The sequence below is a fragment of the Moschus berezovskii genome, chromosome X (genome assembly GCF_049115385.1).
Source record: "Moschus berezovskii isolate FMDL1 chromosome X, NW_MosBer_1.0, whole genome shotgun sequence".
Classification (NCBI taxonomy): Eukaryota; Metazoa; Chordata; class Mammalia; order Artiodactyla; family Moschidae; genus Moschus; species Moschus berezovskii.
In genome coordinates, this window is record NC_142488.1 from 28,365,060 (window position 1) to 28,391,088 (window position 26,029).

A 26,029-nucleotide genomic window follows, 5' to 3' on the forward strand; every position below is an offset into this window, starting at 1 on the left:
TGCATGGGCTTTTCTCTAGCTGTGGTGCATGGGCTTCTCACTGCCGTGGTTTCTCTTGTTGCGGAGCTCAGGCTCTAGGGCTTGCGGGCTTCAGTAGTTGTGGCACACAGGCTTAGTTGCCCCACAGCATGTGGGATCTTCTCAGACCAGGGTTCAAACCTGTGTCCCCTGTGTTGGCATGCAGGTACTTATCCACTGCACCACCAGGGGCCCCCTTATCTCCACTTTAAAGAGTAAAACTTATCAGAACAGGGATTTCAAAGACATCCACTTAAGTTCAGGTTTAGTTCTCACCTAGTCACTGGAAAAGACTCTGATGCTGGGAAAGGTTGGGGGCGGGAGGAGAAGGGGGCGACAGAGAATGAGATGGCTGGATGGCATCACCGACTCTGTGGACATGAGTTTGAGTGTACTCCGGGAGTTGGTGATGGACAGGGAGGCCTGGCGTGCTGTGATTCATGGGGTCGTGGAGAGTCGGACACGACTGAGCGACTGAACTGAACTGAACTGAATGCCACAACATCAGAAGGAAAGATTAATCTTGGAGGGCGGGGAGGCGCAGCAGGATTATATATAACTGTTGATGAAAATGTTCACCTGGGACCTTAGAAAAGAATTTATGTTCCTGGGTAAGACGAATTGGGAAATTGGGATTGACATATATACACTATTGATACTATGTATAAAGTAGATATGAATAACTAATGAGAACTGACTGTCTAGCACAGGGAACTCTACTCAGTGCTCTGTGGTGACCTACATGGGAAGGGAATCCAAAATGGAGGGGAAATATGTATACATATATACGTGTGTGTGTGTTTGTATGGGAACCCTGCGTGCTGTAGTCCATGAGGCCGTAAAGAGTTGGACACAACTTAGAGACTTAGTTGGACACAAATTAGCAACTGAACAACAATGAATGTATACATATGGCTGATTCACTTTGCAATACAGCAGAAACTGACACAGCAGTGTAAAGCAACTATATGCCAATAAAAATAATTTAATTTAATTTAAAAAAGAATTAATGTTCCTAAACAGTATGAGTTTATTTACAGAAGCAATTTCTCTTATTATCCCCAGATTACCTTTTACTCCTGAATTTTGCACGGGGTTTCTATTTCAAGTTAAGCTATATTTTCTGTTTCTTTTCCCACCTAAACTCTAGAGTAAATTTTGTGTATGTGTGTCTGTGGGCATGTCATGTATGTACACCTCAAATAAATGTTACTAACATATCTTTTGTCAATGAAGAGTGATGTTGATATGTGTGTTTTAGCAAGGGCTTTCATGAGTGGTGGAACTTTCTCAAGAAGTGTGGTAAGGACACAGTAACGTGGTGGCATATTTTCACAATAGAATGTGGTTGTGTTGGTGGGTAAAGGACTCCACAAAAGGACAAAAGCATGGATGCAGACATAGGGCCAACAAATACTCTCAAAAGGAACAGAGAAACAATAAAGGAATTAAACACTTAGAAGTCCTGTTTGCTTCCCAGGTTCAGCTCAAGTACTAAACTAGCATAACAAGTTTTCCTTCAGGCTACGCTTGACAGAGGTACTGTCAGTGTGAGATTATAAAACCGCATTCAGCTTCTATAAATTATTAGCATTCCAGCCCCTCTGGCTCATGTTGCGAGTCCCAGAGTGGCCATGGTCCTCATGTCTTGTGATATGCTGAATAAAGGTCTCCCGCCAATGTCCATTTTCTAATCCCTTGAATAATCCCATGTTCTAATCTCATGGCAAAGGGGATTTATGGTTGCAGATTGAATTAAGGTTGCTAATCACCTGACCTTATGATAGGAAATTTTTCCTAGATTATTCAGTGAGCCCAGTGTAATATACTGCTGCTGTTTAGTTGCCCATTCGTGTCCGACTCTTTGTGACCCCAGGGACTCTAACCCACCAGGCTCCTCTGTCATGGCATTTCCCAGGCAAGAATACTGGAGTGGGTTACCATTTCCTACTCCAGGGGATCTCCTGACCCAGGGATTGAAACATGCATCTCCCATGTCTCCTGCTTGGCAGGCAGATTTTTTTTTTCTTTTACCACCGAGCCACCTGGGAAGCCCCATGTGTAATCATAAGTGAAAGGCACTCAGTCTTGTCTGACTCTTTGCGACCCCATGGACTATACAGTCCATGGCCTTCTCCAGGCCAGAATACTGGAGTGGGTAGCCTATCCCTTCTCCAGGGGATCTTCCCAACCCAGGAATCAAACCAGGGTCTCCTGCATAGCAGGCAGATTCTTTACCAACTGAGCTATGAGGGAAGCCCATAGCTTCCCTTATGTGTAATCATGCTGCTGTACATAAGGGTCCTCAAATATGGAAGAAGGAGAGTGTCAGGAGTGATGCAATATGAGAAAGACTGGACTGGCCATTGCTGACTTTGAAGATGGCTGGAGTCAAGGAATATGAGCAATCTTGAGAAGCTGGAAAAGGCAAGAAAAAGGATTCTCCCCTGGATTCCCCCAGACGGAGGACAGCCTTCGCAGCACCTGGACTTCTCTTCTATGCCTCCTTCAGAAAATCTTCCCGGCCCAGGGATTGAACCTGTATCTCCTGTATTGGCAGGCAAGTTCTTTACCACTGAGCCCCCTGGGAAGCCCCCACCATCACTAAATATAATATGTTTTTAATTTATTATTAATCTTATAAGAGATACATAGCATTTTATTATTTTGATTTTCATTTCTTTAATTATGTGCAAGGTTGAGGTAATAATACTTTTGACACTGAGTTACTCGTACAGATAACATGCTCATTTGGAGGTATGACAAATCTGTTTATGAAAAAATAAGGAATGCTTGTATATAAACTGAATATTAATTTGTAACTGTGAAATTCTGTTACTTTGAGGAGTCCCATAATCTCCCTGGGCCTCAATGTCCTCAATCTCAAAATGAGAAGATTGACCTAGATAATCTCTCAAGAGTATATCTAGTTCCAAGTCTACAAACTGAATTGATAAAAGGAAAAAAGATAAAAGTATAAATAATAAATGTCTTAGTCCGTTTGGGCTGCTATAACAAAATACCATAGACTGAGTGGCTTATGAACAAGGAATATTTGTTTCTCACAGTTCTGGAGGCTGGAAAGTCCAGGATCAAAGCACCAGTAGATTCAGTGTATGGTTAGAGCCTGCTTCCTAGTTTCTAGAGCTGTCTTCTTACTATAACCTAACACAGCAGAAGGGACACAGGAGCTCACTGGGAACTTTCATAAGGGCTATGCCCTCATGGCCTGATCCCTCAGAGGCCTCACCTCCAAACACTGTCACACTGGGGATTAGATTTCAACAAATTAATTTTGGGGGACACAAAATTCACTGATAGCGGTAAATAAACAACAATTTGTAGATGTGGAAAAAATTGGGGGGCCACGCCACATGGCATTGTGGGGCCTTAGTTCCCTGACCCAGGATCAAATGCATGTCCCCTGCATTGGGAGCACAGAGTCTTAACCACTAGACTGCAAGTGATGTCCCCCAAATTCTTAAGATAATAATAATCCACAGCCCCATAGAAGAATTATATTTATCTCTGATTTTTTAGCTGTATTTTCATATTTTTATGTTTATACATGGTATAAAATAAAGTTGAACCAAATAATTACATGAGAAGGAAAACCTTCATTTAATATTATTTGTTACTGAGCAGCAGGGTCCCTTCCAACCCTACTGCTTATACTGTGAATTTTATAAGACTGATATCAATGTCTGTACATTGTTGATTTGTTTTATACAGAATTATGTTATATATTTATTTTCATATATTTATATGGTTCAAACATTTGTCATTTCTAATGGGACTATTAATCTGTTGCCCAAACAGATCACAATGGGCCTAGTAATTTCTACACAGTGGTATTTCAGAAACTTCCAAGTTTTGACTATAATATGAGATGTGAACATAAATGTCTTTGTAAAAGATGTACTTTTGAAGTACTTCCTTGGAAAAGATTGCCTAAATTCTGTCGGCACTGTATAAGATTAGCATTTTCCCCTACAGCCCTATCAAACAATGACCTGTTTAAATTGATTTATGTGAATTACAGTTACAATGACACCTTAGAGTTGCTCTAATTCACAAAAATTTAAATTCTTCTGGGAGCTTAACTTTTGAATAATGTTTGAGGGACTTCCCTCATGGTCTGGTGAGTAAGAATCTACTTTCCAATGCAAGGGGTGTTGGTTCGATTCCTGGTCAGGGAACTAAGATCCCCCATGCCACGGAGCAGCTAAGCCCACTCGCCACAACAAAGATGTAGTGCAACCAAAAATAAAATAAATAAATGAATAAGATTTGATTACTACATATATTTCCTCTTATGTAACTGTACATTCATATTCTTTGATCCTGCTTGCATTGGAAAGTAGTTATTGCCTTTATAAACCAGTATCTCTCTTACGTACATATTTTGGGTCAGAAATTCTTACTCCTGCATATCAAGTACAAATATCTTTCTCACTCAGTTGTTTTCACTTTATTATTCATTGTTGTGGGAAAACTTTTCATTTCTTATTTTATGCATTTTACCATAGATATTTCTGAATTTAATTATCAAGAAATTATCTCCCTTTCACAATTAATTTAAGATTTATTATTCTATTTTCTTTTAGCTCTGTTCATGATGGCTGTTTAATATTTAACCAACTAATTTGAAATATACTTAGGATATGATATAAATATCATGATAAATTAATTTTTCTTCATATTCCTGTCCATTTTCTTCAGCACACTTATTAATGATTCATTTGTATTACTTTGTGTCACTTGACTTGCCATATATTGCCATCTTAAAATGTTATTAGTCTATTTTTTATATCTATTCTACTTCATAGTTCTGTTTTCTCTGCTTAAGATAGCACCAGAAAGTTGTGACAATCATTTAAAACTTTGACAGAGCAAATCCTACAGTTGTCTTTTTTTATATAAAAACATTGGTTAGAATGTTTTTCCATAAAAAGTTTACAGGTAATCAAGTTCTGTTTAGTAGTCTGTTGGGAATCACCATATAATCGGTTAACATTTTCTAGTTTACACAGCATTTTCCCAGCAATTAATTCGTTTGAGCTTCATACTAACCCTGAGAGACAGGTCAAATTCCGGACTTGTGACTTCAGAGACAAACACATGTAAGAAGTTAGTCCAAAGGTTACTCGGCCAGTAGCTGCTAGAAATGTCTCAGATTCCAATCTAGAACCCTTTCCACCTCCTTATTATCTTGCATCAGAAAACAGTAAATGCCCATTTTTAATTATTGTTTTTCCTTAACTGTCATTTCCTTCAGATCAATTGAAATTCATGAAGGGTCACCTGGTACAGGGAAAAGCACTAAAATGCTGGCATAGTCATTTATTACTCTTATGCTCATAAGCAAGGCTTAAACTCTTTGAGCTCTTTTTTTCCCATCTGTAAAATTGAATACCATTCATTCTGTCTACTTTTCGAGATTTCAGTGATGAAATGGTATCACATATATGAAAATCCCAAAGACGTGTTGCCCAGGAGAATCATCAAATTTCTCTGAATCTAATTTGTAATGTAGAAAATGAGGTGTGATCGCCAAGGTTTTATCCAACACAGATATTCCATCATTCAAGGCTATTAATAAGGGAAACAATTGACATTTAATGATACACCATCATTACTAGATAATTGCAGTTTCCACCTTTTACAGAGGGTGGCAGTGCTGATCTCTGTAGAGACCGGAATTTGGGGAATTACAGCAGTCTCTTCAGATTCTACCTATATTACTCCACTTAAATGTTATGAATGTATGCACACATATACATGTATATGCACATGTATATTTTAAGTGGAAACTTTGATTTATAGTAGTATCCTATTAAGAAAAAACAAAATTCACCATTGAGATGTCATTTGTACTGATGTTAGAATTTCAGTCAGGTGATTTGTGCCACTACCAAGTAATTCTTTACACTTGAATGTTATGACATTCTTGTTGGCTACCATCACCGCTTGCATATCAGTTCTTTAAGTAGGTTAGAGGTCATCCTTCACCACCACCCTTCTTATTACCTGTGTGAAAAGCAGTGCCAACCATTGAAAGCAGAGGAGTCCATGGAAAGGGATTAAAAGGCACTCTGGTCTACCCACTACCAGCATTGGATTTCCTATACATTATTAAGCAGAGTTAGTCTTGGGCTCAGACCATGAAAGTTATGTCATTTATCCTCCAGCCTCTCCTTGATCTTTTGCCCAGTTCTCTCCTTTCAAGAAGAGCTGGATCTGAGAGGCAGAATGTAGAGGAAAGAGCATGACCCTGGCATCAGAAGATCTGTATTGTCACCCTTACTCTGCTACTTTGAATTTGATTGACACCAGGTTGATCATTTGAACCCTGGGCCTGGTTTCCTCATTTTTAAATTGCAGTGACTGATAGCTTATTGAAGGTTGCCAGAAGATGTGACAAAGTTTTTATATAATTGATACATTTGGGTCATTAATTTTCCAAGATCTAAATATAAATATTTAATGCACTGCTTCTTACAGAAATTTGTGAATAATCCCAGGGTCTCTGCATATGCTGCCAACTCTGCTTGAATGACTTCTGCCCTTTACCCTCTGCATTCTGACTCCTGAAGGCTGGTTAGTGTTCCCTTCTTACAGGATGCATAGTACTTACACTCCCTTCTGTTTAATCTTTACCATATGTTCAATCCCCGGTCATCTGTTTATATCTTCCTCTAGACAAACTAGCGGAGAAGGCAATGGCAAGCCACTCCAGTACTATTGCCTAGAAAATCCCATGGATGGAGGAGCCTGGTAGGCTGGAGTCCATGGGGCCGCTAAGGGTCGGACACGACTGAGCGACTTCACTTTCACTTTTCACTTTCACACATCGGAGAAGGAAATGGCAACCCACTCCAGTGTTCTTGCCTGGAGAATCCCAGGGACAGGGGAGCCTGGTGGGCTTCCGTCTATGGGGTCACACAGAGTCGGACACGACTGAAGTGACTTAGCAGCAGCAGCAGCAGCAGACAAACTAGAGTCTTTTGAGGGCAGAGACTTTGAGAATAAGCATCTTTACAGGTCCTGATAAAATAGAGGATGGTGCTGGAGAAGACTCTTGAGAGTCTCTTGGACTGCAGGGAGATCAAACCAGTCAATGTTAAAGGAAATCAACCCCGAATATTCATTGGAAGGACTGATGCTAAAGCTGAAGCTCCAATACTTTGGCCACCTGATGCGAAGAGCTGACTCATTTGAAAAGACCCTGATGCTAGGAAAGATTGAGGGCAGGAGGAGAAGGGGAAAACAGAGGATGAGATGGTTAGACAGCATCACCAACCTGATGGACATGAGTTTGAGTGAACTCTGGGAGTTGGTGATGTACAGGGAGTCCTGGCGTGCTGCAGTTCATGGGGTCGCAAAGAGTCGGACACGACTGAGCAACTGAACTGAACTGAATACAGAGGGCAGGCAAGAGAAAGGATGGATAAAACAAGTACACGTAAAATAATAATAAAAGGCAGACTGTGAGATGTCCTGTGGAAGCTAAAATGAGAACGGATCACATTTGCTTGAGGAATCCACTTCATGGAAGAAGTAGAATTAGAGACAGTGGATATCACAAGGTGAGAATAACTGGATCAGTAAAAGTTGGAAAGACAGCATCCTAGATGATGAGAACAGCCCAGTCAGAGGCACAGAACAGGGAAAGAGTAGGACATCTTTGAGAAACAGAAAGCATGCTCATTGGCAGTGGGTAGAGTACAGATGGGGAAGTTGTGGGGAATGAGACTGCAGAAATGAATAGGAGCTTACTCTGAATTCAGAGATGAGGAAGTTGTAAAGAGTTCCCACTGCTGCTTGGCCAATGTCCATTTCTTCCTCTAAGGGCTCAAAACAGGCTTCTCCCCCATTTCTCCTAACACATAGTCAGGGCACAGGCTCTTTTCACCATTAGGAACTCTCTTGTATTGGGAGCCTCTTGTGGGCCTATCAGAGTGAACCCTGACTAATGATTTCTGGGTTTTATTGCCTCTTCTTCCTACCACCTGTTTACACCTACTGGGTCTTTTGACTTTGTTACCCTAATTTCTGTTCCTTAAAAAATCAGAACCAACTACATGGACGTAGGCCTGCTCTGATTTTTATCATTTTAAACAGTCATGTGATTTTCCACACGACCCACACATGACAAGTAAGAAACAGATAAGGTGGAACATGATACTTCCCAACTGAATCATTTAGACAAGCTGTATAGCAGGCTGGGCACTGGAGGCAGAGGGTTTATAAGACAGAAAGAACCTTGTGAGCTAGCAGAATTAGTCCATTTGTTCTCCTTGCCAGGCCTTCGGGACTTCAATAACTTCTCATCTCTGGCCCTAGCCAAGCCTGACCAAAGTAAACCTTCTGGGGCCTAAAGTGCATGCTCAGTCGCTCAATCGTGTCCAACTCTTTGCAACCCTGTGGTCTGTAGCCAGCCAGTCTCTCCTGTCCATGGATTTTGCAGGCAAGGATACTGGAGTAGGTTGCTGTTTCCTTCTTCAGGGGATCTTCCCGGACCAGGGATCCAACTCACGTCTGCTGCATTGGCAGGCAGAATCTTTACCACTGAGTCACCTGGGAAGCCCGGGGCCTGAAGTAGTCCTGTGCTATTAGCCTTGGGCCAGTGCTTGCTGTCATGCTGCCACTTCAGCTCTGACCTCTTCTGTGTCAGTCAGCTGTATGACTGTATATATCTGTGTTGCTTTCCTGATGTGCACAGCAGTTTTCTCATTCCAGGGAAAAGGGAAACTTGGCTGGCCCTCTCCAGTAGGGTCATGCCATGGCCTGGAGATTGCAACTATGGTACCACATTGGATCTCCTGGAATAATAGTATTGATCCAGAGCAAGCCCATATCTACCATGTCCCTTTAAACTGTGTCATTTTGACTGCTAACAATTTTAGAAGCGATTCCTATAGACTAGTTCCTCTAACCCCTGGACCTATGTCTTCCCGCTCTTCACCATTCATCACCACCGCTGCCATCTCTGCTGGTCCAATGATGAGCATCTCAAAGGTGTGGAAAGAGGAAGATATATCTGATTGCATTGCTGATTCCAGTTCTTCAGCCCTCCCTGTAAACAGACACTTGTCATGGTCTCATCATGGGTGGAGTGGATTTCTCTGTCCCTTGACCTTGGGCGTCATGTAACTTGCTTTGATGAATGCTATCTGGATGGAGGTACCAGTGTGACAGTTTTGAGCCTACCCTTAATAAGCCTTGCACATTTCCATTTGTTCCCCTGCACTTTTGCCCTCTCCAGAAGATAAACATGCCTCAGAACAAGGTATCTCACTGAAACAAAGAAGGAAAGAGTATATGTGGAGTAGAGCCTATCTAATACACAACCAGGCTTTCCAGGTGGTGCTAGTGGTAAAGAACCTGCCTGCAAATGCCAGAGACACAAGAGACGCAGGTTCGATCCCTGGGTTGGGAAGATCCCCTGAAGAAGGGCACGGTAACCCACTCCAGTATTCTTGCCTGGAGAATCCTATGGACAGAGGAGCCCACGGGCTGCAGTCTGTAGGGTTGCAAAGACTTGGACACGACTGAAACAACTTTGCACACACAATACACAACCAGCAGTGCAAAAAAGGGCCACCCAGGCTGCCACAGCCTGAAGCAGGGGCACGTAGCCCAGCCTAGCTTAGATCAGCAGAACCCACATCAACCAGTAGATGCACAAGAGTTCTTGCCCAACCTATCTGTCCCATGTCACCACTGTGACTAGATCAGGGTGATCACTTGATTAACGGGAAGCTGACTCATAAGCAGAAGGCAAATGAATTGAGTCAATTAAAAAATAATTTTTTAGTTGTGCTGGGTCTTCGTTGCTACCCATAGGATTTCTCTAGTTGTGACGAGCAGGGCCTGTTCTCCAGTTGTGGTCCATGGGCTTCTCGTTGTGGTGGCTTGGCTTGTTGAGGAGCATGGGCTCTAGGGCACGTGGGCTCAAGTTGTGGCACCCAACAGTAGTTGGGGTTCCCAAGCTCTAAAGGGCAGGCTCAGTAGTTGTGGCACACGGGTTTAGTTGATCCTCAGCATGTGGGATCTTCCCAGACCAGGGATCGAACCTGTGTCCCCTGCATTGGCAGGTGGATTCTTAACCACTGGACCACCAGAGAAGTCCAGGGTCAATTAAATTTTTGAGAGTTTGTAAAAGATTGCAGTGAGTAAGCAACAGAGGGACTTCCCTGGTGGTCCAGTGATTAAGACTTTGCCTTTCAGTGCAGGGGTGTGCAGGTTTGATCCCTGGCTGGGGAACTAAGATCCCACATGCCTCGTGGCCAAAAATCCAAAACATAAAACAGAAGCAATATTGTAACAAATTCAATAAAGACTTTTAAAATGGACCACATCAAAAGAAATCTTAAAAAATAAAAAAAAACAATGGAGTCTTCTATACATGGAGACTGAGGTGTCATTTGGAGCCCTGTACCACTTGATGAATAAACAGAGAAAGCTGATCTTTAAGTAGGAAAACAGAGCAGATGCTCAAAGAGTTTCAGAGAAGAGTCCCAGAGAGGCCAAAAAAATGAAAATTAGAGTAGACTCAGTTCTCAGAGGCTTCTCGGCACCAGCAAACATAAGGCCTGATTGAGCTGCAGGTCTTGTGTATAAGAAGTTGTCTGTTTTGTCATTAAAACCATCACTTACCTCCCACTTAGCATATTCACTTGTGCACCTGCGCACACACACATATATACACACAGAGTTTTATTTTTAGCTAATTTAGGTGGCTTTTGTTCCTTGGAACTAAAGAACTGGACTAAGATATTGTCCAAAATGGAAAAAGAGGAAATATGAGTAACCAGTTGTGTAATCGGTATTCTCTCACATGATAGAAAATCAAACTGATTGAGACTGTGTGTCACGTACCTTTTGCTGCAAAACAAATTATCTTGAAATTTAGGGGCTGAGAATAACAAAATATTTTAGTTAGCTCACAGTTCTGTGGATTATTTGTGATAACTGGGACATTTGTGATGGCTCTTGTGGTGGTCTAGGCTGGCTGGGTTGAGGCTGGACATTCTGGGATAGCCTCACTCACATCCCTGGTGATTGTTAGGCTGGTTTTTCTTTTCCCTTTTTTTTTTTTGGCTGCACCACATGACATGTGAAATCATAGTTCCCTGACCAGGGATTGAACCTGTGCCCCCTTCCTTGGAAGCATGGAGTCTTAACCATTTGACCACCAGGGACATTTCAAGCAAAGGAGCCCTGGCCCAAATGAAGAAGCTTGTTTTAAGTGTCCGCTCGTCATAGTTCCTATTGCTCACTTAGCCAAAGCAAGTTGCCTGGTCAAGTGTAGACCTAGGGTGATGGAGACTAAGCAAGGGCTTGGAGACAAGGAGGAGTGAACACATTGGAAGCCATTATTGCAGCACATACAACAAGCTACAGTGGGCGGGGAAAGAGAAGGGACTACTGCTAAAGAAGGGCCTGTGAGCAAGAGCCAAAGGCCAGGAGAGTGGTATTTTTAAAGGGGTGAGTCTAAGAAAACCTCCAATTTGCTACAACTTGTCCTGCATAACAAGACTTTGACTCAGAAACTTGTGTGACTCTAAAGCCACAGAAACACTTGTCTAAGTAGCTATTAAAAAAAAAATTAAATGTAGAGACTTCCCTGGAGATCCAGCGATTAAGAGTCCATGCTTCTATTGCAGGGGGCACAAGTTTCTTCCCTGGTCGGCGAACTAAGATCCCACAAGGCATGGCCAAAAAAAGAAAAAGAAATCTTGCCATTTGTGATATCCTGAATGGATCTTGAGGGCATTATCCTAAGTGAAATAAGTAAGACAGAGAAAGACAAATACCATATGATGTCACTCACTTGTAGTATCTGTAAAACAGAAACAAAACAAAACTCATGGGTGTGGAGAACAGCATGGTGGTTGCCAGGAGTGAGGAAGGTTTGGGGGTGGGTGAGGGTAAAGGGGGTCTAAGGTACAGACTGCCAGTTGTAAAAAGCACAAGTCATGGGGATGGTGAGCAGCATGGTGACAATAGTCAGTGGTGGTGTTCCGCGTGTTTGAAGGTTGCCAGGAGCCTGGATCTTGAAAGTTCTCATCACAAGAAAAACATTATTTTAGTAACTTTTTATGGTGATGGAAAGTGACTGGACTTACTGTGGTGATCATGTTACAGTGTCTGCAGGTGTCAAATCGTTGTGTTATACACTTGAAACTAATATGTTGTCAGTTATACCTCAATTTTTTCAAAAAAGAAAAATAGTTATAAAATATACAAGTATCTGAGTATTTTCATTCTGATTGGAATATATGATCTGCCTTTTCTTCTTTAGAAAAAAAGAGTATCAGTAGAATTAAACTGGGAAAATCAAAAAATTGAAAATAGTCTTTCCTGAATGCAATCCATGTCACAAGCTCTCTTATATTTGTTAGCAGAGAAGGCTCCCAAATAATAAACACAATTATAGAAGGAAAAGCTATTCTACTGCAAAACATTTCACTGAGGGTACTGAAGAAGGCACCAAACCCTCACTTGAAATGGGGTTTGTTCCTTTAAACTTTGTAACCACGTAGCTGTGAATCATGAGTTCGAAGTGATCACTCTGTTCTCTATTTCTGAACACATATGCCAGTCTGGGTGTCCTTATCTGTGAGATTTGTTGACTGGCAATGACTAAAAGATGAAGCAATGTGGACTCTGTCACCTGCAGAATACGTAGGCATTTCAAAGGATCTGGACATTGGCATTACATCAAAGCAAGTTCTCTTTAATGGGCAGAGATGTCCTATCACCTCGTCCAAAAGAAGACGAAGTCCTGAACTGAGAAACTGATGGTTTTTTCATTGTACAAATGCTAATTTACAGATAGAAGTTATCTTCCCTTTAACCAGGTTCCTCTTTGCTAGGTTGCCTAACCAAAGATTGTGACATCACCATCATTTCCAGACAGCCAGACATGAATTAAAAAGAAAGAATTTCCATTTGTGGACTTTAGTGTCATGAACCAGCAACCGGGGGAAAGGGCATAAAGGGGAGAGGAAAAGTTGAGGTATATTTGAAAATGGAAGTACAAAATATTCTTGAAATCTCCTGAAGAGCAAGGATTTAGGGACCAAACTGTTCTTTTTTTTTTTTTTTATCTTTATTGATCTCTTTTATTTCTTTTTTTTTTTTTTACTTTACAATATTGTATTGGTTTTGCCATACATTGACATGAATCCACCCCGGGTGTACATGTGTTCCCCATCTTGAACCCCCCTCCCACCTCCCTCCCCATCCCATCCCTCTGGTTCATCCCAGTACACCAGCCATGAGCATCCTATATCATCAACTGTTCTTAAAAGAAGGAAAATACCCTCTGTCCTCCAGAAGTTAGTGATTCCATCTTGTGCCAGTTTTCACAAAATATTTAAAATAGCCTTAGCTTTAAAAAAAAAGTATTAAATTCATAAGCTTATTAAAATACATGGAAAAGGAAATGGCAACCCACTCTAGTATTTTTGCCTGGGAAATCCCATGGACAGAAGAGCCTGGCAGCCTACAGCCCATGGGGTTGCAACAGCCTCAGACACAACTTAGCGACTGAACAACAGCATTAAAATACAACTAAAAGGAATTCTAAAACATTCATTTTATCATAAGCAAGAAAATACACCAATGCAAGCAATGTGGTTGAAAGTAAAGGAGATTGAAGGAATTCCCTGGCAGTCCAGTGGTTAGGACTCCGAGCTTCCACTGCAGGGGCATGGGTTCAATCCTTGGTTGGGTGAATAAGATCCCACTACCTATGTGGTGCAGCAATAAATAAAATAAAGTAGTAAAGGAGGTCAAGACCAGAGAATCGAAATGGCAATGGGGGGGGGGGGAAGTGGTGATTCTCAAACAAAGTAATGCCCAGTAATGTAGTCAGCTGAGGAGGATAAGTAGGGACAGAACCATCCATATCTATTAGAAGTATTTCTAGTTTCTTTAAAAGAGATTTTATTTTTAGAGCAGTTTTGAATTCACAACAAAATTGAACAGGAAGGATAGAGAATTCCTATATGGCCTCCCCCATTATCAACATCCACTACCAGAGTGCTACATTTGTTACAACTGATGAACCTACATTGGCCCATCATTATCACTCACAGTCCATAGATTACAGTAGGGTTTGCTCTTAATGTTTACATTCTATGTGTTTAGACAAATGTATAATGACACGTATCTACCATTATAGTATCAATACAGAGTAGTTCAGTTCAGTTCAGTCGCTCAGTCGTGTCTGACTCTTTGCGACCCCATGAATCACAGCACTCCAGGCCTCCCTGTCCATCACCAACTCCCGGAGTTCACTCAAACTCATGTCCATTGAGTCGGTGATGCCATCCAGCCACCTCATTCTCTGTCGTCCCCTTCTCCTCCCACCCCCAATCCCTCCTAGCATCAGACTCTTTTCCAGTGAGTCAACTCATCACATGAGGTGGCCAAAGTATTGCAGTTTCAGCTTTAGCATCAGTCCTTCCAATGAACACCCAGGACTGATCTCCTTTAGAATGGACTGGTTGGATCTCCTTGCAGTCCAAGGGACTCTCAAGAGTCTTCTCCAGCACCACAGTTCAAAAGCATCAATTCTTCGGCGATCAGCTTTCTTCACAGTCCAACTCTCACATCCATACATGACCACGGGAAAAACCATAGCCTTGACTAGACGGACCTTGGTTGGCAAAGTAATGTCTCTGTTTTTTAATACGCTATCTAGGTTGGTCATAACTTTCCTTCCAAGGAGTAAGCATCTTTTAATTTCATGGCTGCAATCAGCATCTGCAGTGATTTTGGAGCCCCCAAAAATAAAATCTGACACTGTTTCCACTGTTTCCCCATCTATTTCCCATGAAGTGATGGGACCAGATGCCATGATCTTCGTTTTCTGAATGTTGAGCTTCAAGCCAAAATTTTCACTCTGCTCTTTCACTTTCATCAAGAGGCTTTTGAGTTCCTCTTCACTTTCTGCCATAAGGGTGGTGTCATCTGCATATCTGAGGTTATTGATATTTCTCCCGGAAATCTTGATTCCAGCTTGTGCTTCTTCCAGCCCAGCTTTCCTCATGATGTACTCTGCATATAAGTTAAATAAGCAGGTTGAGTAGTTACACCAACCTAAAAATCTTCTGTACTCTACCTATTCATCCCCACACATCCCCACCCCACAAGCCCCTGGCCAGCATTGATCTTTTTATTGTCTTCATAGTTTTGCCTTTTCCAGATTGTCCTATATGTGAAATCATATTGCTTGCTCTCACTTAGCAATATCCATTTATGATCCTTCCATGTCTCTTCATGGCTTGATAGCTCATTTCTTTTTTAGCACTGAATACTATTCTCATCTGCGTGTACCATAGTTCACTTATCCATTCACCTACTGAAGGACATCTTGATGGCTTCCAAGTTTTGGCAGTTATGAATAAAACTGCTGTAAACATCTGCTGCAGGTTTTTGTGTAGATATAAGTCTTCAGCTTTTCTGGGTAAATACTAAGGAGTACAATTGCTGAGTCCAGTGGTAAGAGTATGTTTAGTTTTGTAAGAAACTGCCATTCTGTCTTCCAAAGTGGCTGTACTATTTGCATTCCCACCAGCAGTGAATGAGAGTTCCCACTGCCCCACATCCTCACCAGCATCCGGTGTTCCTGTGCGGTTTTTAATTACTCATTCTATAATGGAGAGAGACTGGTGACAGAGATGAAGACTGGTTTTTGTAGTCATGAGAAATGGGGCCTTGGGAGAATGGAGAACAAAAAGTATGGTAGAATGACTCTGGAAAGAGGCCACAATTTTTTTTCAGTGATTACTCGTTTATATATATAATGTTTATATGTTTGCAGTATTTTGGGAAAATAGTACTATTGATTCCTTGTAGGTTGGCTTATACTCTGAGTTCTTTTTTCATGAATAGTAATAAATTCATTGGAGAAGGGAATAGCAACCTACTCCAGTATTCTTACCTGGAGAATCCCATGGACAGAGGAGCCTGGTGGGTTTTAGTCCATGGGGTCACAAAGAGTTGGACATGACTGAGCAGACACACATAAGACACACATGTGCATCTCAGTACTTGGTAACCAACCTCATATGTTTGAGTGACCTTGGACAAGCAACCTTTATTTTCTCCTACTCTAATAAATTCAGTTGAGCTAGATAATCTGAAAAGATATTTCCAATCCTTTAATTAAAAAATAAATCCAGGGACTTCCCTGGTGGTCCAGTAATTAAGACTCTTTGCTTCTAATGCAGGGGGTATGGGAATCCCTGGTCAGGTAACAAAGATCCCATATGCCAAGGGGTGAGGCCAAAAAAATTTAAATACATACACACATACATATGTTTCTTTTCATATAAATTTCCCAAAAGACACAGATGACTTTAGTGGAATATTTAAAAAATAAATAGTTTCCCATTAAAAGAACAATGAATATACTTCATTTAACATCATTGTTCCTCTTTTCTTACATGCCATTACTGAGTGATAAATGATAGGTTTTCCTCCATTTTTTCCCTCAGTTCAGTTCAGTCGCTCAGTCATGTCTGACTCTTTGTGACCCCATGAATCACAGTACGCCAACCCTCCCTGTCCATCACCAGCTTCCGGAGTTCACTCAAACTCATGTCCATTGAGTCGGTGATGCCATCCAGCCTTCTCATTCTCTGTCGTCCCCTTCTCTTCCTGCCCCAATCCCTCCCAGCATCAGAGTCTTTTCCAGTGAGTCAACTGGACACATGAGGTGGCCAAAGTATTGGAGTTTCAGCTTTAGCATCAGTCCTTCCAATGAACACCCAGGACTGATCTCCTTTAGAATGGACTGGTTGGATCTCCTTGCAGTCCAAGGGACTCTCAAGAGTCTTCTCCAACACCACAGTTCAGAAGCATCAATTCTTCTGTGATCAGCTTTCTTCACAGTCCAACTCTCACATCCATACATGACCACTGGAAAAACCATAGCCTTGACTAGATGGAACTTGTTGGCAAAGTAATGTCTCTGCTTTTTAATACGCTATCTAGGTTGGCCATAACTTTCCTTCCAAGGAGTAAGCGTCTTTTAATTTCATGGCTGCAATCAGCATCTGCAGTGATTTTGGAGCCCCCAAAAATAAAATCTGACACTGTTTCCACTGTTTCCCCATCTATTTCCCATGAAGTGATGGGACCAGATGCCATGATCTTTGTTTTCTGAATGTTGAGCTTCAAGCCAAAATTTTCACTCTGCTCTTTCACTTTCATCAAGAGGCTTTTGAGTTCCTCTTCACTTTCTGCCATAAGGGTGGTGTCATCTGCATATCTGAGGTTATTGATATTTCTCCCGGCAATCTTGATTCCAGCTTGTGCTTCTTCCAGCCCAGCGTTTCTCATGATGTACTCTGTATATAAGTTAAATAAGCAGGGTGACAATATACAGCCTTGACATATTCCTTTTCCTATTTGGAACCAGTCTGTTGTTCCATGTCCAGTTCTAACTGTTGCTTTCTGACCTGCATGCAGGTTTCTCAAGAGGCAGGTCAGATGGTCTGGTATTCCCATCTCTTTCAAAATTTTCCACAGTTTATTGTGATCCACACAGTCAATGGTTTTGGCATAGTCAATAAAGCAGAAATAGATGTTTTTCTGGAACTCTCTTGCTTTTTCCATGATCCAGCAGATGTTGGCAATTTGATCTCTGGTTCCTCTGCCTTTTCTAAAACCAGCTTGAACATCTGGAAGTTCACGGTTCACATATTGCTGAAGCCTGGCTTGGAGAATTTTGAGCATGACTTTACAGGCATGTGAGATGCGTGTGATTGTGCGGTAGTTTGAGCATTCTTTGGCATTGCCTTTATTTGGGATTGGAATGAAGACTGAACTTTTCCAGTCCTGTGGCCACTGCTGAGTTTTCCAAATGTGCTGGCATATTGAATGCAGCAATTTCACAGCATCTTTCAGGAAAAAACTCAACTGGAATTCCATCACCTCCACTAGCTTTGTTCCTAGTGATGCTTTAAATAGGGAGCTTAGACAAACAAACTGTAAAATTACCTTTTCTTTTCAAGAGCACACATTTTTGTCAAAGAATCAGCAAATGAATCAGTAATCTCACTGAGACTAGTGAATTCCTTCATCCAAACGTGTATTTTATGCCTACTATGGGACTTTTCCGGAGAAGGCAATGGCAAGCCACTCCAGTACTATTGCCTAGAAAATCCCATGGATGGAGGAGCCTGGTAGGCTGTAGTCCATGGGGTCGCTAAGGGTCGGACACGACTGAGCGATTTCACTTTCACTTTCACACATTGGAGAAGGAAATGGCAACCCACTCCAGTGTTCTTGCCTGGAGAATCCCAGGGACGTACGTCTATGGGGTCACACAGAGTCGGACATGACTGAAATGACTTAGCAGCAGCAGCAGCATGGGACTTTTCAGAAAGTCACTAAAGCAATTTTCTTTTCTTTGTTTGATATGAATGTGTGAATGGAGCACTTGAAAAGCCATTGCCCCATTATCATAAATGTAATGCATAATTTCTAACCATAATTGAACACAATATTGAACATAATTGTGATTACACTGACTTCACTTTTTTAAAATTAATTTTTATTAGAGTGCCGCTGTTTTACAATGTTATGATAGTATCTACTGTAGAACAAAGTGAATCAGTCATACATATACATCTAACCACTCTTTTTTGGATTTCCTTCCCATTTAGGTCACCGCAGAGCACTGAGTAGCATTCCCTGTGCTGTACAATAGGTTCTCATTAGTTATCTATTTTATACATAGCATCAATAGTGGATATGTGCCATTGAGTTCATTTTTGTCATTATTCATATTTTTTCCATCTTTATGTTCAGTTCTGTCGCTCAGTCATGTCTGACTATTTGCGACCCCATGGACTGCAGCACACCAGGGGCTTCCCTGTCGATTGCCAACTCCTGGAGCTTACTCAAACTCATGTCCATCAAGTCGGTGATGCCATCCAACCATCTCATCCTCTGTCGTCCCCTTCTCCTCCCGCCTTCAATCTTTCCCAGCATCAAGTCTTCTCCAATGAGTCCGTTCCTCTCATCAGGTGGCCAAAGTATTGGAGTTCAGCTTCAGCATCAGTCCTTCCAATGAATATTCAGGACTGATTTCCTTGAGGATTGACTGGTTTGATCTCCTTGCAGTCCAAGGGACTCTCAAGAGTCTTCTCCAACACCACAGATCAAAAGCATCAATTCTTCAGTCCAGTACTTTCTTTGTAGTCCAACTCTCACATCCATACATGACTACTGGAAAAACCATAGCTTTGACTAGATGGACCTTTGTTGGCAAAGTAATGTCTCTGCTTTTCAGTATGCTGTCTAGGTTGGTCATTGCTTTTCTCTCAAGGAGCAATCATCTTTTAATTTAATTTAAATTTAATTTAATTCTGGAGCTCCCAAAAAATAAAGTCTGTCACTGTTTCCATAGTTTCCCCATCTATTTGTCATGAAGTGATGGGATTGGATGCCATGATCTTAGTTTTCTGAATGTTGAGCTTTAAGCCAACTTTTTCACTCTCCTCTTTCACTTTCATCAAGAGGCTCTTTATTTCTTCTTCACTTTCTGCCATAAGGGTGGTGGTGTCATCTGCATATCTGAAGTTATTAATATTTCTCCCAGCAATCTTGATTCCAGCTTGTGCTTCATCCAGCCCGGCATTTCACACTATGTATTTTGCATATAAGTTAAATAAGCAGGGTGGCAATATATAGCCTTAATGTACTCCTTTCCTGATTTATTTTTTTTTTCTTCTTTTTTACAGGGTTATCATTTGCATCTTTCTAAATTCCATATATACGCGTTAGTATGCTGTATTGGTGTTTTTCTTTCTGGCTTACTTCACTCTGTATAATAGGCTCCAGTTTCATCCACCTCATTAGAACTGATTCAAATGTATTCTTTTTAACGGCTGAATAATACTCCATTGTGTATATGTACCAAAGCTTTCCTGATTTAGAACCAGTCTGTTGTTCCATATCCCGTTCTAACTGTTGCTTCTTGACCTGCATACAAATTTCTTAGGAGGCAGGTCAGGTGGTCTGGTATTCCCATCTCTTTAAGCATTTTCCACATGGAAAATTCCATCTTTATATATAGTAGCCAAAAGCAGAAAATAAAAAGGTGCATACATCTTTGTCTTCTGTTAGCCACTGGAGGCCTGGAGGTGAACCTATGCAGAGGGAAAGGCAAACAAGCACGTGAAAGAGAAAGCATATGAGAGAATGTGAGCCTAGAGAGCCAAACAGATGCTAGGAGAAGGAAATCAAAGCAAGCAAAGTGTCATGGTCCCCACCTTAACCACCACTTGTATTTAACAGATCGAGCCAAGGCTTCAAAGGCATTCCAGGTATCACCCTTGCCCAGAACCTTCTTAGAAACAGCTTTCAATTGAAAGCTTAACTTGCATCAGTTCAAAGGTTTTGGAAGATGAGAAAGCTTCTGGATGCTCATACTTTGACTTTTCCAAAAGAGCCAGTGTCTCGGTTGTAATCAAATATGACCAAGAATTAAATTCTGTGAGGAATAGAGATGACACCAAAATGTACTCATCATTTCTCTGGTGCTCTAAAACCAAGTGCCTAAAAACAGCAACCATTTATTATCTCTCATAACTATCTATGAATGAGCTAGACATAGCTGGTTTTCTTGCTCTGAGTGATATTGGCTAAGGTCACTCATTCAGCTTAGTCTCTCATTTAGCAGCTGCAATCATCTGGGACCTCTGTTGGGGCTGATATATCCAAGATGGTTTCATTCATGTATCTGGAAGCTGGTGTTGGTCAACAAGAATGCCATAGTTTTCCTTCAGATGGCTTCTCATTGGCTAGTAGGTTAGTTTGGTTTTCTTAACAGCATGGTGGCTCAGTTTCAAGAGGGTATATGTTTCTTGTACAAAGACTTATTCAAGTCTCTGCCTGCATCATGTTTTCTAACATCCCATTGATCATGAAAGTCACACGGCCCAAGCCCAGAGTCCTCTGTACCTGTGAAGGGACAGAAGTGAGTTGTGACTAATTTGGGTAAGTGAGAGTAGAGTAGTTACAGGAGATGGAAATGTCTATAAGGTAATGGTTAGGTTTTGTCTGCTTATCAAGGGAAATGTTACCATTTTATACCAAAAACATTAATATGGGCAGCCTCTGACACAATGTATTTCAAAACACAACTGTATATTTTGAAATGCTTTTTTACAGCTTAGACTTTGTACATACTGCCCATCACACCTATGACAGTTGTATGCCTTTATTTGTATCCAGTAGCAAAGTCTATAACAAAACTTTAAAATAGCCACCACTACCCCACCCCGCCACGCCAAAATGTGGGAAGGTACAACACAAGGACATTATTATCAAAAGGCATAATTCATTAGGAGTCACTTATGTAACAGTCTATCATATTGATAGATTCATTTATTCATTCAACAGTCACTTATAGAACACCCTTGGGATATAATAATGATCAGGAGAAAATCCCTGGTACCAGGGAGCCTTGTACATTGCATTTGAGGGTTCAGGGATCTGCATCCTTAATAAGTGTCCTAGGTGATTCTGACACAGACTAATGTTTGAGAATCTCTGCCTCTAACCTTTACTACCAGTATTCTAAGTGGATTATTTGATTGTTAACAGAGAACTAAGATTTGGTTTTTCCCGTGGTCATGTATGGACGTGAGAGTTGGACTGTGAAGAAAGCTGATCACTGAAGAATTGATGCTTTTGAACTGTGGTGCTGGAGAAGACTCTTGAGAGTCCCTTGGACTGCAAGGAGATCCAACCAGTCCATTCTAAAGGAGATCAATCCTGGGTGTTCATTGGAAGGACTGATGTTAAAGCTGAAACTCCAATACTTTGGCCACCTCATGCGATGAGTTGACTCACTGGAAGAGTCTGATGCTAGGAGGGATTGGGGGTGGGAGGAGACAGGGACAACAGAGAATGAGATGTCTGGATGGCATCACCGACTCAATGGACACGAGTTTGAGTGAACTCCGGGAGTTGGTGATGGACAGGGAGGCCTGGCGTGCTGTGATTCATGGGGTCGCAAAGAGTCGGACATGACTGAGCAACTGAACTGAACTGAAGATTTGGGACAAAACAGTTCTCTACAAGTCAGAAGATAAATTTCTCATATGTCACAGTTTTGCCAAATCCCAGAAAAACAGAAATTCTAGCATATGCATGGCACAGTGGCTCTCAAAATGTGGTCCTTGTACCAGCAGTAGGAGCATCACCTGGGAGCTTGTTAGAAATGCAGATTTTCAGACCTCATCTACTAAACCAGGAATTCTGGGGTTGTGGGCCCAGGTTTTAACAAGTCCTCTATATCAGGGATCCCCAACCTCTGGGATCTAATAATGCCTGATTATCTGAGGTGGAGCTGATGTAATAATAAAAGAAAGAAAGTGCACAATAAATGTAATGGGCTTGAATCATCCTGAAATCAAACCCCATCCCAGACTGTGGAAAAATTATCGTTCATGAAACCAGTCCCTGGTGCCAGAAAGGTTGGGGACCGCTGCTAGGTGGTTCTAATGTAGGTAAAGTTTGAGAATGATCACCATATCTATTATCATGGTAACATTGCATGAAATGATATATAATGCTAGGGAGTTTGTTGTTGTTGTTCAGTCACTCAGTTTTGTCCAGCTCTTTGTGATCCCATGGACAGCAGTATGCCAGGCTTCCCTGTCCTTCACTATCTCCTGGAGTTTGCTCAAACTCACATGCATTGAGTCGATGATGCCATCCAACCATCCATTGTCTGTCGCCCCCTTCTCCTTCTGCCCTCAATCTTTCCCAGCATCAGGGTCTTTTCCAATGAGTTGACTCTTCAAATCAGGTAGCCCAAGTATTGGAACTTCAACATCAGTCCTTCCATTGAATATTCAGGGTTGATTTCCTTTAGGATGACTGGTTTGATCTCCTTGCGATCCAAGGAACTTTCAATAGTCTTCTCCAGCACCACAGTTCAAAAGCATCAATTCTTCGACGTTCAGCCTTCTTTATGGTCCAACTCTCACATCCATATATGACTACTGGAAAAAAACATGGCTTTGACTATATGGACCTTTGTTAGCAAAGTGATGTTATACTTAGATTGTTAACATGTCTGCGAGGAGATTGTCCAGTTCACATTGCAGGAGGGGAAGGCCCTCAATCTGGCTGTTATTATCAAGTATATTTAAATTTTGAATCTGTCTTTAACTTCCTCTGCTACCTTGGGCACAGCACTTCGTGTATCTGCCTAAATCGTTCCAGTCCCATAAAATATAGGAGAACCACTCCTATTTATTATAATCCTTTCCAGCACTAACTTTCCAGGTTATACTTATATTTTTGTATCTCTGTCAATCCATATCCAAGTAATCATTAGAATAACCAGGAGAAATTAAGGAAAGGCTAACTTTCCAAATAGACTAGACTATCAAATCATTTTGGACAGCTGATTTTGAATAAAGACCTGATCAAAGAGGCAGTGAGAAACAAACAAACAAAAAAATAGACTAGACTAGAAAAAATAAGTCGGGCAAATATGAAAAGACCAAGAAGTATTACTGGACAAAAAGAAAAAAAATTCTCTAAGGAAATGTGGCCTTTCTGCTTATATAAATTCTTTGTAAATTAATACGAACAAGAAAAACTAGAGGAGAAATATAAGTGAAACACCCAGAAACTCTTGGGGGAGGGGTGGAGTTAACACTGATTTCTTGCTGTACCAGTTGGAGATATTTCACAATGAGCTTTCGATGACTCAAGCTACTTAAATCATTCGCATGAGGGACCTTGGTCTTTACCTCTGGATTTCTTTGATAGAAACACACCTGCTAGTAAGCCTCCGTCTTGCCTTTCATGATGAACTGTGCTACTTATAGTTTTCACAGACACTGTGTTACTTAAGTCTCACATTAACCTACCCATTTCAGAGATATTTCCCCTATTTTACAGACAAGTGAAAGAAAACCATGGGAGGCAATGAGATACTCAGGTTTAGGAAGATTAAGTCTTAAATGCCAGGGCAAACTAAGGTTCTTAGTTTTCCAATCCAGTATTTCTTCTATTGCTGTGCCTTCAAATCTCAGTGGGTATTGGGGAGATCAAGGTGGACCAGCATCCTATCTTCTTCTTTTTTATCCATTTCTCTTCCTAATTTTCCTCAGGTTGCCATCAAAGGGCACTCTGCTTGTGTTAGGAGGTGGAAATTCTGGTCTTGGTTCTACCACTGAAGGTCTCAGACAAGTCACTGATGCACTCTGGGCCTCATATGGACCATTGTTATGATGAGATTAAATTCATTTTATGGCATTTTATGGCAAGACAAGGAAAATTTAAACACGATGTTATTCTCCGCCTGTTTGGGCTTCCTCTGTCCCCTTAGTGTGTATTGTGCATCTGCATCACAGACCTCCTTAGGAGATACCATTCCTTCCTAACTTTGTATACAGTCAGGATGACCCACTACTAGCTTTCTACATGCAGATCTGGATTGTGTAAACATGTCAATATATCATTTGACATAACACCTTTAGTCTCAAAAACATAACTGTGCTCTGTCTTCTGACGGTGCTTAGAGCTTTCTAAAAGACGGTCTCCTTGGCTATAATCAAGTTGGCTCAAAAATAATTTCCATTTCTTTCTTATAATCGACTTTTGATTAGTTTCTTTTTTGAGGGGGGGCCATGCTGCACAGCATGTGGGATCTTAGTTCCCCGACCAGGGATTGAACCTGCACCCCCTGCATTAGGCGCACAGAGTCTTAACCACGGAACTGCCTAGGAAGTCCCTTGATTAATTTTTCATCACCAATTATTTCCAACTTTTTCTCATAGTATGAAAAATGGAATCAGAATATATATTGGTTGATTTTTATATTTATATATAATAGATTTAAGTTTCCAGACTGTAGCTGGGGTTTAAAGGGATAAGAAACAGTATGCAAACAGGGATGATTCCAAAAGGATGAGAGTGAATACGTTTCTGAGAGTCAGAGTAAATATTTAGGGTGTGGGGTTGAGATAAGGCTGAGCTGGATTTCCCCATTTAAAGACCCATTGATACCCTTGGTATCAATCATCAATATCAAGGCTGCAAAACAAAGAGCTTTGTTGGAGTCTTAGGAATTGCATTTCCAGAGACACAGATTCAGGTTCTTTTCTGGGGAAGAGAAAGAGTAAACGGCTTATACAGGCAAAAGCCACGAGGTGGTTCAAGAATTACAATTGAACCAACATAAGAATGGGAATATTTGTCTTTAAGGAATCATGAGTTATGTTACAGTAAGGGTTCGATAAGTATCTTGAGTTTCTGGAACACTGGGCAGATGTTCTGAATGCCTATGTTAAAGATAAGAAGGGTTCAAAGTTTAGATTCCATCCAGGATAAGACATGCATAAGTCACATTTCCTCAAAGACATAAGTTCTATTTCGGTAAAGGAATGACAATGTGGAACACACAGACTATCATGGGAACTACAAGATCAGTAAGTTTCAGAATCTCTTGGGTACATCTAGCCCTACTTTTTCTGAAACATCTGAATTCTGATCACACAATACTCCTGAACAAATGATTTGCCGTCCTGTTAGAATCTGAGTCAAAAGTGTGTGAAAGTTCAGACATGCTCAGGGATTTTTGTTTAATGGATCAATGTGGTAGGTTTGGTGACTTTTTTTTTTTTTACTGCCTGTTAGAGTCAAGGAAATCTTTATCTGTATCAGTCAATTAACATTTTTCAGGATTTTCCATCTGGGCAAGTTGGCCTAATTCCTTTACATTTGCTGGTATGCCTGTCTGTGTCTTTTCCTCTTCCAGGAAATTCAGAAATACTGTTTCATGTGCACTCCTAAAGCAAGTCAGTTTATCAGTACTTACCAAGTCCAGCATCTCCAGAAGTAGGCCTCATCTGGAACACTAGAATTTTATTTCTAAACAGAGTATAGGAAAATTTGCTTCCAGAGAAAGAGTGAGAAAACTATAAACACAAGAGATGAATAAGTGATGTGGTGG

At 41.1% G+C, this 26,029-nt stretch overlaps 1 long non-coding RNA gene across 1 annotated transcript in view; it reads left to right on the forward strand.

Moving 5' to 3' along the window:
• Window positions 1-19,842, forward strand: part of LOC129564511 (uncharacterized) — a 35,827-nt gene extending 15,985 nt beyond the window's left edge. Inside the window, exon 3 of the long non-coding RNA XR_008687501.2 lies at window positions 19,791-19,842. This is a non-coding gene — a long non-coding RNA (uncharacterized LOC129564511). The remainder of the gene's footprint in view (window positions 1-19,790) is intronic.
• Window positions 19,843-26,029: the final 6,187 nt, after the last annotated feature.